This window comes from Ambystoma mexicanum (genome assembly GCF_040938575.1).
Source record: "Ambystoma mexicanum isolate Mex_15411 chromosome 12 unlocalized genomic scaffold, UKY_AmexF1_1 Mex_chr12_unloc.1, whole genome shotgun sequence".
Classification (NCBI taxonomy): domain Eukaryota; kingdom Metazoa; phylum Chordata; class Amphibia; order Caudata; family Ambystomatidae; genus Ambystoma; species Ambystoma mexicanum.
This window is the reverse complement of record NW_027182322.1, coordinates 9,520,891-9,530,399: the sequence shown is the minus strand read 5'-3', so window position 1 is coordinate 9,530,399 and position 9,509 is coordinate 9,520,891. Positions and strand designations below refer to the sequence as shown.

Here is a 9,509-nt window from a genome sequence, read left to right as displayed (position 1 = left end):
ATTTTGAAGATTTTACTTTCTTTCAAAAAAGACACTTTGTTTCTGGGAGGACTTGTATTTGCGCAACATCCTATTTGACACATCAACGAGAAAGCTAAAACATGGGAATATTCTTTCACTTTCTCATAGATAAACCGTTACATTTTACATGATGCCTAATGCACTCCTGTTTAACTAAGTTTGCATTTAAAATAATTAAATGATTAAGACAACCTTGTTATTTAAACACTCCAAAATAAAACCACATTTAATTTACTGAGTTTTTCTATTTACTCACTATTAAAGTGACATTTTTACTTCACCACCAAACTCCAAAACATGTATTGAAATTACCACCATGTGTTAATAGTCTTATAGACCTTGGGATAATAAACCTTCCCCAACTTTTGGCTCTTGACTTTGCTTCAGGGCATAACTTGGTGGCAGTTCGACCCCTCCCTTGGTCAATAAGGCTGCATTATCAAGAGCAGAAACAACCTCTGGTGTGTTTTGTGGCTAATATTTTTGGGGAATGGAATAAACAGTGCTTTGTGAAATCTCGCAACCCTTAAGGTAAACAACTTGTAAACGTTGATAAGAAAATAATCATGGAATCGTTAAACTGTAGAAGTGATGATAGTGTAGTTTAAATTGCACTAGGTTTGGAGACACAAAAGTTCGAAGGTATGCGGACTTTCGGTGCAGTGTCCGCAGTATGTTAAAATGTAGGGATGTCAATGTAGGAGATTGAAAATCAGTACATGTTACTGAGCTGAACAAAATTCTGCCCTCTGTGAGGCTCGAACTCACGACCTTCAGATTATGAGACTGACGCGCTGCCTACTGCGCTAAGAAGGCTCTGTTAAGCCCTGATGCAAAATAACTACTCATGGGAAATCAGCCGTCCACCGATGGAGGCGGTCGTGTAGTGAGTTTTTGAGAATAAATGCGTTTATTTATTTATGGTGTATATTCTTGTTTTCTCTATCACAGTTTCATATTCCATCCTTTTCATGTTTTTCGATTTCGTGTTTTGTGTGTGGTGTTTGCACACAAAAGATGTCAATTGTCAATTCAAAACAATATATTAACGAGCTAATGGAGCGCGGCTGAAAAGGCAGCAAAAGATGTGAACGCGTGTGATTGCCCACGAGCGCGTGCGCAGAGAACGTGCACACTCCACCCCAAACGCTGAGTGGGCGGGATGTTGCCCCGCATGTGGCTGGCTCGACATTCATTTTCCTCAGTTTTCTCGGTTTGGAAAAGACGGCAGAGTCGCTGCACGAACAGAGAGAACACTACACACACACCTATACACGGGTATTCCAAGCTCTGGAAGGTGTTCGCCCAAGAAACACGGGGTTTCCCAGAAGCTCCGCTCCACAGCCAGGTCTCGCCTAACCGCAGCGTGGGGCTGCTCGTTTCGCGGCTGGTGGTCGCAGAAAACAAATGGAAGGGAGTTGGGAGTTGGCAGTTGCCAACACGGGGCTGTGTCACAAATGACACGCGAGACAATCCTGGATCTTCACTAAACAATCGTTGAGCTGTAGTTTGTTTTAACCAACTATACACAGAGGCATAAAAACGGCGTCGGGTCCTTTCAACTATTTTTAGTTGAAATGGGCCCCAGGTCAGGTCACTCGATGGAGGGGGCCCAATCATCTGCCCCATGCGGAAATGGCCAAGCAACATGGGGAAGTGGCCTCTGTCAGGTTTTGTGGGCAAGAAAGGGGCTGAAAGGTACTGGGGCAACCAAAGGAGCAAGAAAGGGGGCTGAAAGGGACGGGAAAGAGAAAAGGGGCAACTAAAGGGGCTGAAAGGGACAGGAGAAAAAGAGTTTAGGGTCAAGAAAAGGCATTAAGAGGGCAACAAACGGTGCCTAGGCAACAAAATGAACTAAATGGGGATGGAGCAAGAAAGGAGACTAAATGCGACTAGGGCAAGAAACGAGGCAAAAGTGTTTGAGGGGAAGAACCTGGGATTAAAGCGCTAAGAAAAGGGGGTTGGATAAGAAATGGGGCTGGGGCAGGAAACAGGGCTAAAGAGCCAGTATTCTACTATTTTGACACTACTGCTTTTTCCCAGGTGTATTGACAATCCTAGTATATTCCTAGTTTCCCAAGGCAGTATATTCCCATTTCACTTCAACTTTTAACATTTCCAATATAGTCACAGTTTGCACAATCACAGAAATTTGACCAAACACACTATGTATTTGTTACGGTTTATTTTGTTTTTTTCTGTACATACTTTTTGTGAAAGCGATCCATAAATTCAAATATATAAATCAAATCTAATAAATATTTCCAGGTTTACAATCTCGGTGTACAGATAGCTTTCAAAATCCCAATTTGCACAACCCCAGTTACAGGACCTTGCTGAATGTGTATCCTATTCTAGTTTTTCTAGTTACGCAATCACGGAATGATCCCATTTTCCATTATGCGTGTATACTGTCAGTTTGCACAATTTCAGTATGTTCCCAATTTGACAACCCGTGTGCACATGCATGGACTTCATAATGACATGTCTCCTGTGCACTGCCATCTTGAAAAATGACCAGTCTACATAATCCCTGTTCACAACCAGTTGCAATCCTGGCCTAGGCACGCTTTCTAAAATCCGAGTGTGGGCTCAATTTGATAGCCCAGGGTCATTCCCAGTCTGCAGTTTGCCAATACATTACATTTTGCAATCCCAATACTTTCCCATGCCGTTCAGTATTCCAGGTCACATAATTCTAACATACCCATTCCTAAAACGCAGAGGATTTGCGCAGGAGCCTCCAGCTTCGATGTCATGGCCGCGACCCATTGGAACTCCGTTACCACCCCACCTCGGAAGCATAGATTCACACATAGCTTGACAGAAAGCTATAAAAACTCTGCTGTTTGTATAACAGGGCCCTGTCTGGCTGAATAGCTTTGGCCTGTGCCATATGCTGTTACTCACTCTGTGTAGTAGAACACTCATTGCACTGTATGATATGCAACTTGTAAACATCCTCTGTAAATATCTACACTCTGCATTGTAATGCTATGCGCCTCACTGTAACCATGGGCGTCTTCCTTATAACTAAGACACTTTCTTGCAACAGCACTTCCATGCCTCTGGGCTGCTAGTGTGCTTTACAAATATAACAACTAAATTCCCCTGGTTTACCCGTAACCATTGTTAGCACACACTTGTTGCACTGGTCAAGATCCCAGTCCACTTCCATGTTGCCCCATCTCAGTTTAACGTCCGTGTGCACAATCCACTTTAGAAATCCCAATATACCGCACTGAAAAATCCCAAATATTTTGAACTGTAAGCTGCTGTGATGCTGCCCCTTTAAGGGCTGCACGCACTCAGCGGAGTGACCTTGCACTCCGCCGCGTGCAGTATAAATAAAGGGGGTGTTCCGGCCACGCAGAGCGACCGGGTTTGAGTGAGGTCTGTGGAGGGAGGGGGCTCACGGACACCCGTGTGTGTGCGGGACGCATCACAACAGCTGCCACTGAAGAAAAGGGCAAGTGCAGATAAAGTTAAAAACACTCAAGACGTGTTCCTATTGCACATAACACATAATGGTAGGCATCAACAGTCGTGTTATTCGGTTTAGCCCCAGCACACCAAGACATGGCTATCCACATGTACACAAGGTGAGAGCAGCACATGAGTGTTCACAAGTTATACCTGATATTAATACAAAAGGTGCGAGTTCCTGGCCCAAAACATCTCAAGAAAATATGTTAATTATGGGTGTTAAACAAAGCTACTAAAAAGAAAATTATATATATTAACCATTTGTTAAATACACTGCCCTGTCTACCAAGGCAGCAACATGTCTTTTTAACTTCCTACATTGGTCCTGTCGCAGTGGTGGGAGGGGACTGCCCAAACCTCTGGAGCAAGTGTATCCCTTTAAAAGAGAAACCTCTCCGGTCAGCACCAGAAATAGAACAGAAGGATATGAAATGTTTTCGCAGGATTTCAGAGCATTAGTCGCCGAACAGTGCATATCGATTTGCTATTGTAAAACTGTCTATTTAAAGTAGTCAGGACTGTTCAAACTCTTTCAGCTGTTGTACTGAAAGGACATCTAGTGGCCGATTGTAGACTGTCTTCTTTCCAACAGAAAACATGTACCAGGACAGTATGAACACATTTAAGTTGTATATATTGGTATCAATAAAAATCTTAGAGAATTGTTAAAGGTTAATTTTAAAATGACGTACTGACAAAAGGGCCATTGACACTGGCAAATAACATTATCTTTCACAATTCAAACAGATAGCCGATTTAAAAAATGATTCCTGTCAGAAGTGGGATTCGAACCCACGCCTCCAGAGGAGACTGCGACCTGAACGCAGCGCCTTAGACCGCTCGGCCATCCTGACGAACTGACGAAGACATGACAAGGTCTGCAGTTATCACCATGTACTAATGTCAAGTCACTCCTTTGCAATTCTTTTAATTATTGATGAAATGACTGATAATCTTGGGATTTGGAATCATAATAACACACAAATTAACACATATCTGGACAGTATCATTTGCCTCACATGGTTATAATGGTGATCAACGCAGATGAGTTTGCACACGTCTTTTTATGTTATTTTCCATTCTTTGCATCTCTCACCACTTCATTGCACATACACATAGGCGTAATGTACAGAAGCAAAGAATAGGATCCAGTTTCTCTAATGAGTAACTTTCTATTGCATAACAAGAAAAGGTAGCGACAACCAATCAGTAGGAGCCTGTTGAACGCAGAGTGATCTTAATAGTTGCCCTAATATATTTTTTGAGGATTGTCTGTATTCGTATTACTCAAGGAATCGTATTACTTGCCAGGTGACTCAGGACACAGCCCCTTCATTGTTTGAAGGGCATTGATAAGGGATGGGGGAGACTGGTGAGGTATGTGGGAATCTGATCAGCACTGTGGCGTGCTCCCCTTTAAGAAATGACAAGTCCCTGCTTAATGCTTGTGCGGTATCACGTGTCCGTGCAGCATGTGAACAACCCAATATATGTTCATAGATTAGAGTTGATTCTGTTCATATTCACTAGCCATGTGTGGGTGGCTTAGTTTCAGTGGTAGAAGTGCATCCAAAAAGGTAGTGGAACAGTGACCCTGGCGGGGAAAAGAGTAGGCAGGAAAGGAGCAACATACAACACATTTTTCATTACTGGTTGACAGCCAATCAAGTTGAAACATACTTCAGTTTAGCCTTTACTGCTATTGGATTGTAAAGTAGAGAACTGTGATTTAACTTCACAAAGAACAGTTCCGGAATGATTAAAATGATTACAAAAGTAGTAGAACTGTTAACAGTACAAAATGAAAGTAGTGGTAGCCGCTCCCGACCTTTTCTGCTCACTTTAACCACTGCTTAGTTTGTATGCTTATTGTGTTTTTAAAGATAGCATTTGAACGTGTTAGTGTGGATATCTAAAGGGAGAGTGAATATGAAAGTGTGCAATTGTAAATGGAGGGCCTGCTTATGTTGAGACCAACACAGAAAATATGCCACAGGGATAGAAAGACAATAATGTTTCAAAATTCACATGACTTGTGGCATGAGACATTTAGAGTGAAGCTGCAACTATTCCCAACCTGATTCAAAATGACAGAAAGTAAATATTATTCAATCTCCTAAAGAAGTTCATTTACAATCTATTTCACGAGGCATTAGAAAACAACTATTCTAGGAAGAGCCGACAACAATGTTGCACATAATTGTGTTTCTGGATGCAGACACTATTAAGACTATATAGTTATTTACTAAAATAATTCATGTCAGAAGTGGGATTCGAACCCACGCCTCCAGAGGAGACTGCGACCTGAACGCAGCGCCTTAGACCGCTCGGCCATCCTGACAACTATTACATGGTTCTGTGGGTGGAAAATGAATGCTTTCTGTGGCTCTGAAGTATTATATATTTGTTCTATATTTTTATAATGTCACCGGAGACAATCATGATTTGAATAATGGTGTCTACCGCAAAGAGGTGCTAGGTATAGAGAAACAGGTGTCACAACTTAGATATCAGACATTAGCAACTATGGAAGAAAAACGAGGTGGTCATTTTCTAAGTCCAGCAGACAGGAAAAAATGTTCAAATAGATGGGAAAAGTGGGAAGCCCTCCACTTTTGAAAAATGGGAAGCCCTCCACTTTTGCCTCATTAGCATACGTTCAATAATTTGGCAGGAGGATTTGGAGACTGGAATGACCTGACTGCTGTTCAAATATGGCTGACAATACCCCATAGGTTTTACACCAGCAAAGCATTTCATGTTGGTGGAAAAATAATGGATTTTTATGGAGCCCGCATGCTTTGCAGAAAGCCATACTGGAAAAAGCAAGCCGAGGGTGCATGAGGGTTGACGCCGACGGGCAACATTTTTCGAAGGGCGGATGCCTGTCCCTCCCTGGGTATTTTTGAGAATGGGAGAAAGCAAATGAAATAACGTATTAGAGAGTGTAGAGTCTATATAAAGACGCTTCCCACTTGACCACATGACAATATGGGAAAAGTGAGTGTAAAATGTCATTTATTGGGATCTTGCTCTGAAGGGACTACTTCAATACTGATTCCTGGGGTTAGAAAGGTGCGTGCCTTTTATAATTGGCAAGCAAAGTTAGATGAAAATCTCGCAGGTTATATTTTAAGTGTTGATTAATTTTCTGAAAGGCAGCTTCTAATTTTTCCTGGGCACGTTCTTCGATTAGGAAAGGGCAATTGAATGCAAGTTGGAGATTTTACTTTTTAAATATATCTTCAGTTGCGGGGACTGTTGTGGGGGAATCCATGGCCCCCACTGCATTCCTCCGAGAGACTCGGGCCCCCACGGCATCAGAGACTCACACAGAGACAGGCTCAGGCTCCCCGGTCGCACTGATGTGGCCGGGAACGCCCCTGTTATTTAGCTCAGGCTCCCCGGTCGCACTGATGTGGCCGGGAACGCCCCTGTTATTTATAGGGCACTCGGCGGAGTGCAACGTCACTCCGCCGCGTGCTAGTCCCTTAAAGGGGCAGCACCACACTCCTCCTTTTTTATGAGGACAACGAATAACAAAATCAAACTTGGCTTGACTACAGTTAAACTCTACAACACACTAACACCCTTAACCCAAACACCTAGATCCCCAATGAGTCCCTTTATTCACAGCCACCCCCTTTCCCCGCTGGGCAGGCCCGTCCGGGTCAGACTCCGTCATTGCCCCAAGACAAAGTCACTGAAACAAGCAAGTTTCCCTCGCCCTGTCCTCAGGGGGTACCTCCTGCTCGCCTCAGGGATGCGAGTCCCGCTGTCATCTGGTGCTCTCACAGGAGACCAAAGGAGGGGCACCGAACCCCCGCCCTCGTTGGGTATGTCCGCAATGTCCTGGTCTAGGGGCGCCTCAGTCCTGGGCTACCCCAGTTTCTTGAAGAAACTGACGTTTCTTGTGACCAAAGCTCAGCCATCTGACGCAGTCACCATGGAATCCTTGACTGCTATCACGTCCAGCGGCTCTGGTTCATATGTTAGCGTCAGTTTCCCGCGGGGGTGCCTGTTTCTTATTAGCACCTTGTCCCCGGGCACAAGCTGTTGAAGTGGGAGACCCCTCCTTTCGTTATTCTGCTCAGTCCGTAGTTGCCTCTCCATCTCCACCCTTTGAGTGTCGATGACTCTCGGCTCCTTTCCCCCCACATCCGGCAGCAACCTTCTCGGGCACCGCTTGAATAGGGCTTGTGCCGGGGCCACCCCTGTCGAGGTGTGCAGGGTTGTTCGAAAGACCCGCAAGAACTGGTAGAGGGCCCTCTCCAAACACTGTCCCTGGCCTTGCGCAATCTGGAAGACTTCGTTTAACATGCGCATCATCCTTTCGGCCTCTCCACTGGCCCTTGGCCACAGCAGGGTGACCTTCCTATGATGCACTCCATAGTCTTCCATAAGGGCAGCAAACCGTTCTCTTTAGAATGGAGCCGCATTGTCAGAGCATAGTACTGTAGGCAGAGGATGAGCCGCAAACACCTTCTCCATCGCCACCACCATGTGTTCGAAGGCCAGTGACTGGATGAACTCCACCTCCGGGTACCTGGAGTACTCATCCACCACCACCAGGAAGTGCATTCCCTGCGACCTGGACCCAAAGTCAGCTTGGACAACCTCCCAGGGACGCATGCTGTGGGGCATGGCTTCGATGGCAGGTTCCCTCTGGGCGGGTGAAGCTGCCTGGCACCACACGCATGAAGCTACATATTCGTCCACCAGTTTCTCAACCTTGGGGTACCACACCTTGAGACGTAGCCGGGCTTTGGTCTTTGCATCCCCTTGATGGCCTTGGTGTGCCAGGCCGATCACTTCATGGACTTTATCCTGCCGGACCACGATCCAATCTCCTCTCAGCAATAGCCCCTTCTCTGAGAATGACAGTTCCTCCCGCACTCTCCACAGCTGCTCAAGCACCACCTTTGCTTCCTGCGTACGTTCAGCCAGCGACTCTAGGACACTATTTCACGACCCCTGCTGCAGTGCCGCTCTGAGGATGCAGAAACACTCATCGTTCGCAGCCGCCACTTCCAGTTCTTTGAGTGGTAGGGCATTCGGGGTGGCCGCTTCAACCACCAGGTGTATGTGATCACTGGCCTCTTCCGCACAGGCGTCAGCCTCTCCGTCCTGGTGACTCCCCGGATGGTGAGAGAGGTAGTCGGCTGCATTGTTGGCCCCAGGCCGGTACACCAACGAGACCCCATATTCCAGCAGGGCCAGCATCCACCTCTCAATCCTCGCTGGTGGTTTTGAAGACGAGCCGGCCAGGATCGGCAGCAGGGGCTTGTGGTCCGTCACAACATCACCAGCCTTCCCTGGATGTACAGCCGGAAATGTCTGCACCCCCAGAGAATGGCCAGCGCTTCTCGCTCTATTTGACAATACCGCTGCTCCATCTCGGACAGAGCCTTGCTGGTGTAGGCCACAGGGCGGACACTTGCCCCACTTGTGTTCTTACTGCTCCCAAGCCAAATGGGCTAGCGTCCACAACAATTTCAGACTGCAGAGCAGGGTCGAAGAAGGCCATCGTGTCTTCCTCTGTGAGAGTGCTTTTAATGTCTTCGAAGGCCGCCTGTTCCAATGGTCCCCACTGCCATGCAGTCTCTTTTTTGGGGAGGGCCCATAGCGGCTCTGACCTGGATGCCAGATTTTTGATTAAGCAGCCACAATAGGTGACCATTCCCAGGAAGCTTCTCACTTCGGACACATTCTCTGGAGGTCTTGCTTCCTTGATGTCCTTTACTTTCCTGGGGTCTGAAGACACCCCTCCCTCGTTGAACATGAATCCAAAGAACTCTATGTTCGTCCTCAGGAACTCACATTTTTCGCGGTGGAGTGTCAGGCCCAATGATTGCAGCCTCTCAAAAGTTTTTGCCAGTCTCTGCAGGTGGTGCACTTCCAACTTGGCCAACACCAGGATGTCGTCACTGATGTTCAGTACGCCCTCTAGGTCTGCCAGAGCCCCTCTGATAATGTTTTGAAATACCTCAGCCACAGAGGAA

General features: G+C 46.1%; 3 non-coding genes across 3 annotated transcripts; all 3 read right to left on the bottom strand.

Annotated features, from left to right (window-relative positions):
* Positions 1-764: 764 nt before the first annotated feature.
* TRNAM-CAU (transfer RNA methionine (anticodon CAU)) lies at positions 765-837 on the bottom strand. Its single transcript has one exon. It is a non-coding gene; the product is annotated as a tRNA-Met (tRNA).
* A 3,441-nt stretch (positions 838-4,278) lies between these two features.
* On the bottom strand, positions 4,279-4,361 carry TRNAL-CAG (transfer RNA leucine (anticodon CAG)). Its single transcript has one exon. It is a non-coding gene; the product is annotated as a tRNA-Leu (tRNA).
* Positions 4,362-5,765: 1,404 nt separating this feature from the next.
* Positions 5,766-5,848, bottom strand: TRNAL-CAG (transfer RNA leucine (anticodon CAG)). Its single transcript has one exon. It is a non-coding gene; the product is annotated as a tRNA-Leu (tRNA).
* Between the last annotated feature and the right edge of the window lie 3,661 nt (positions 5,849-9,509).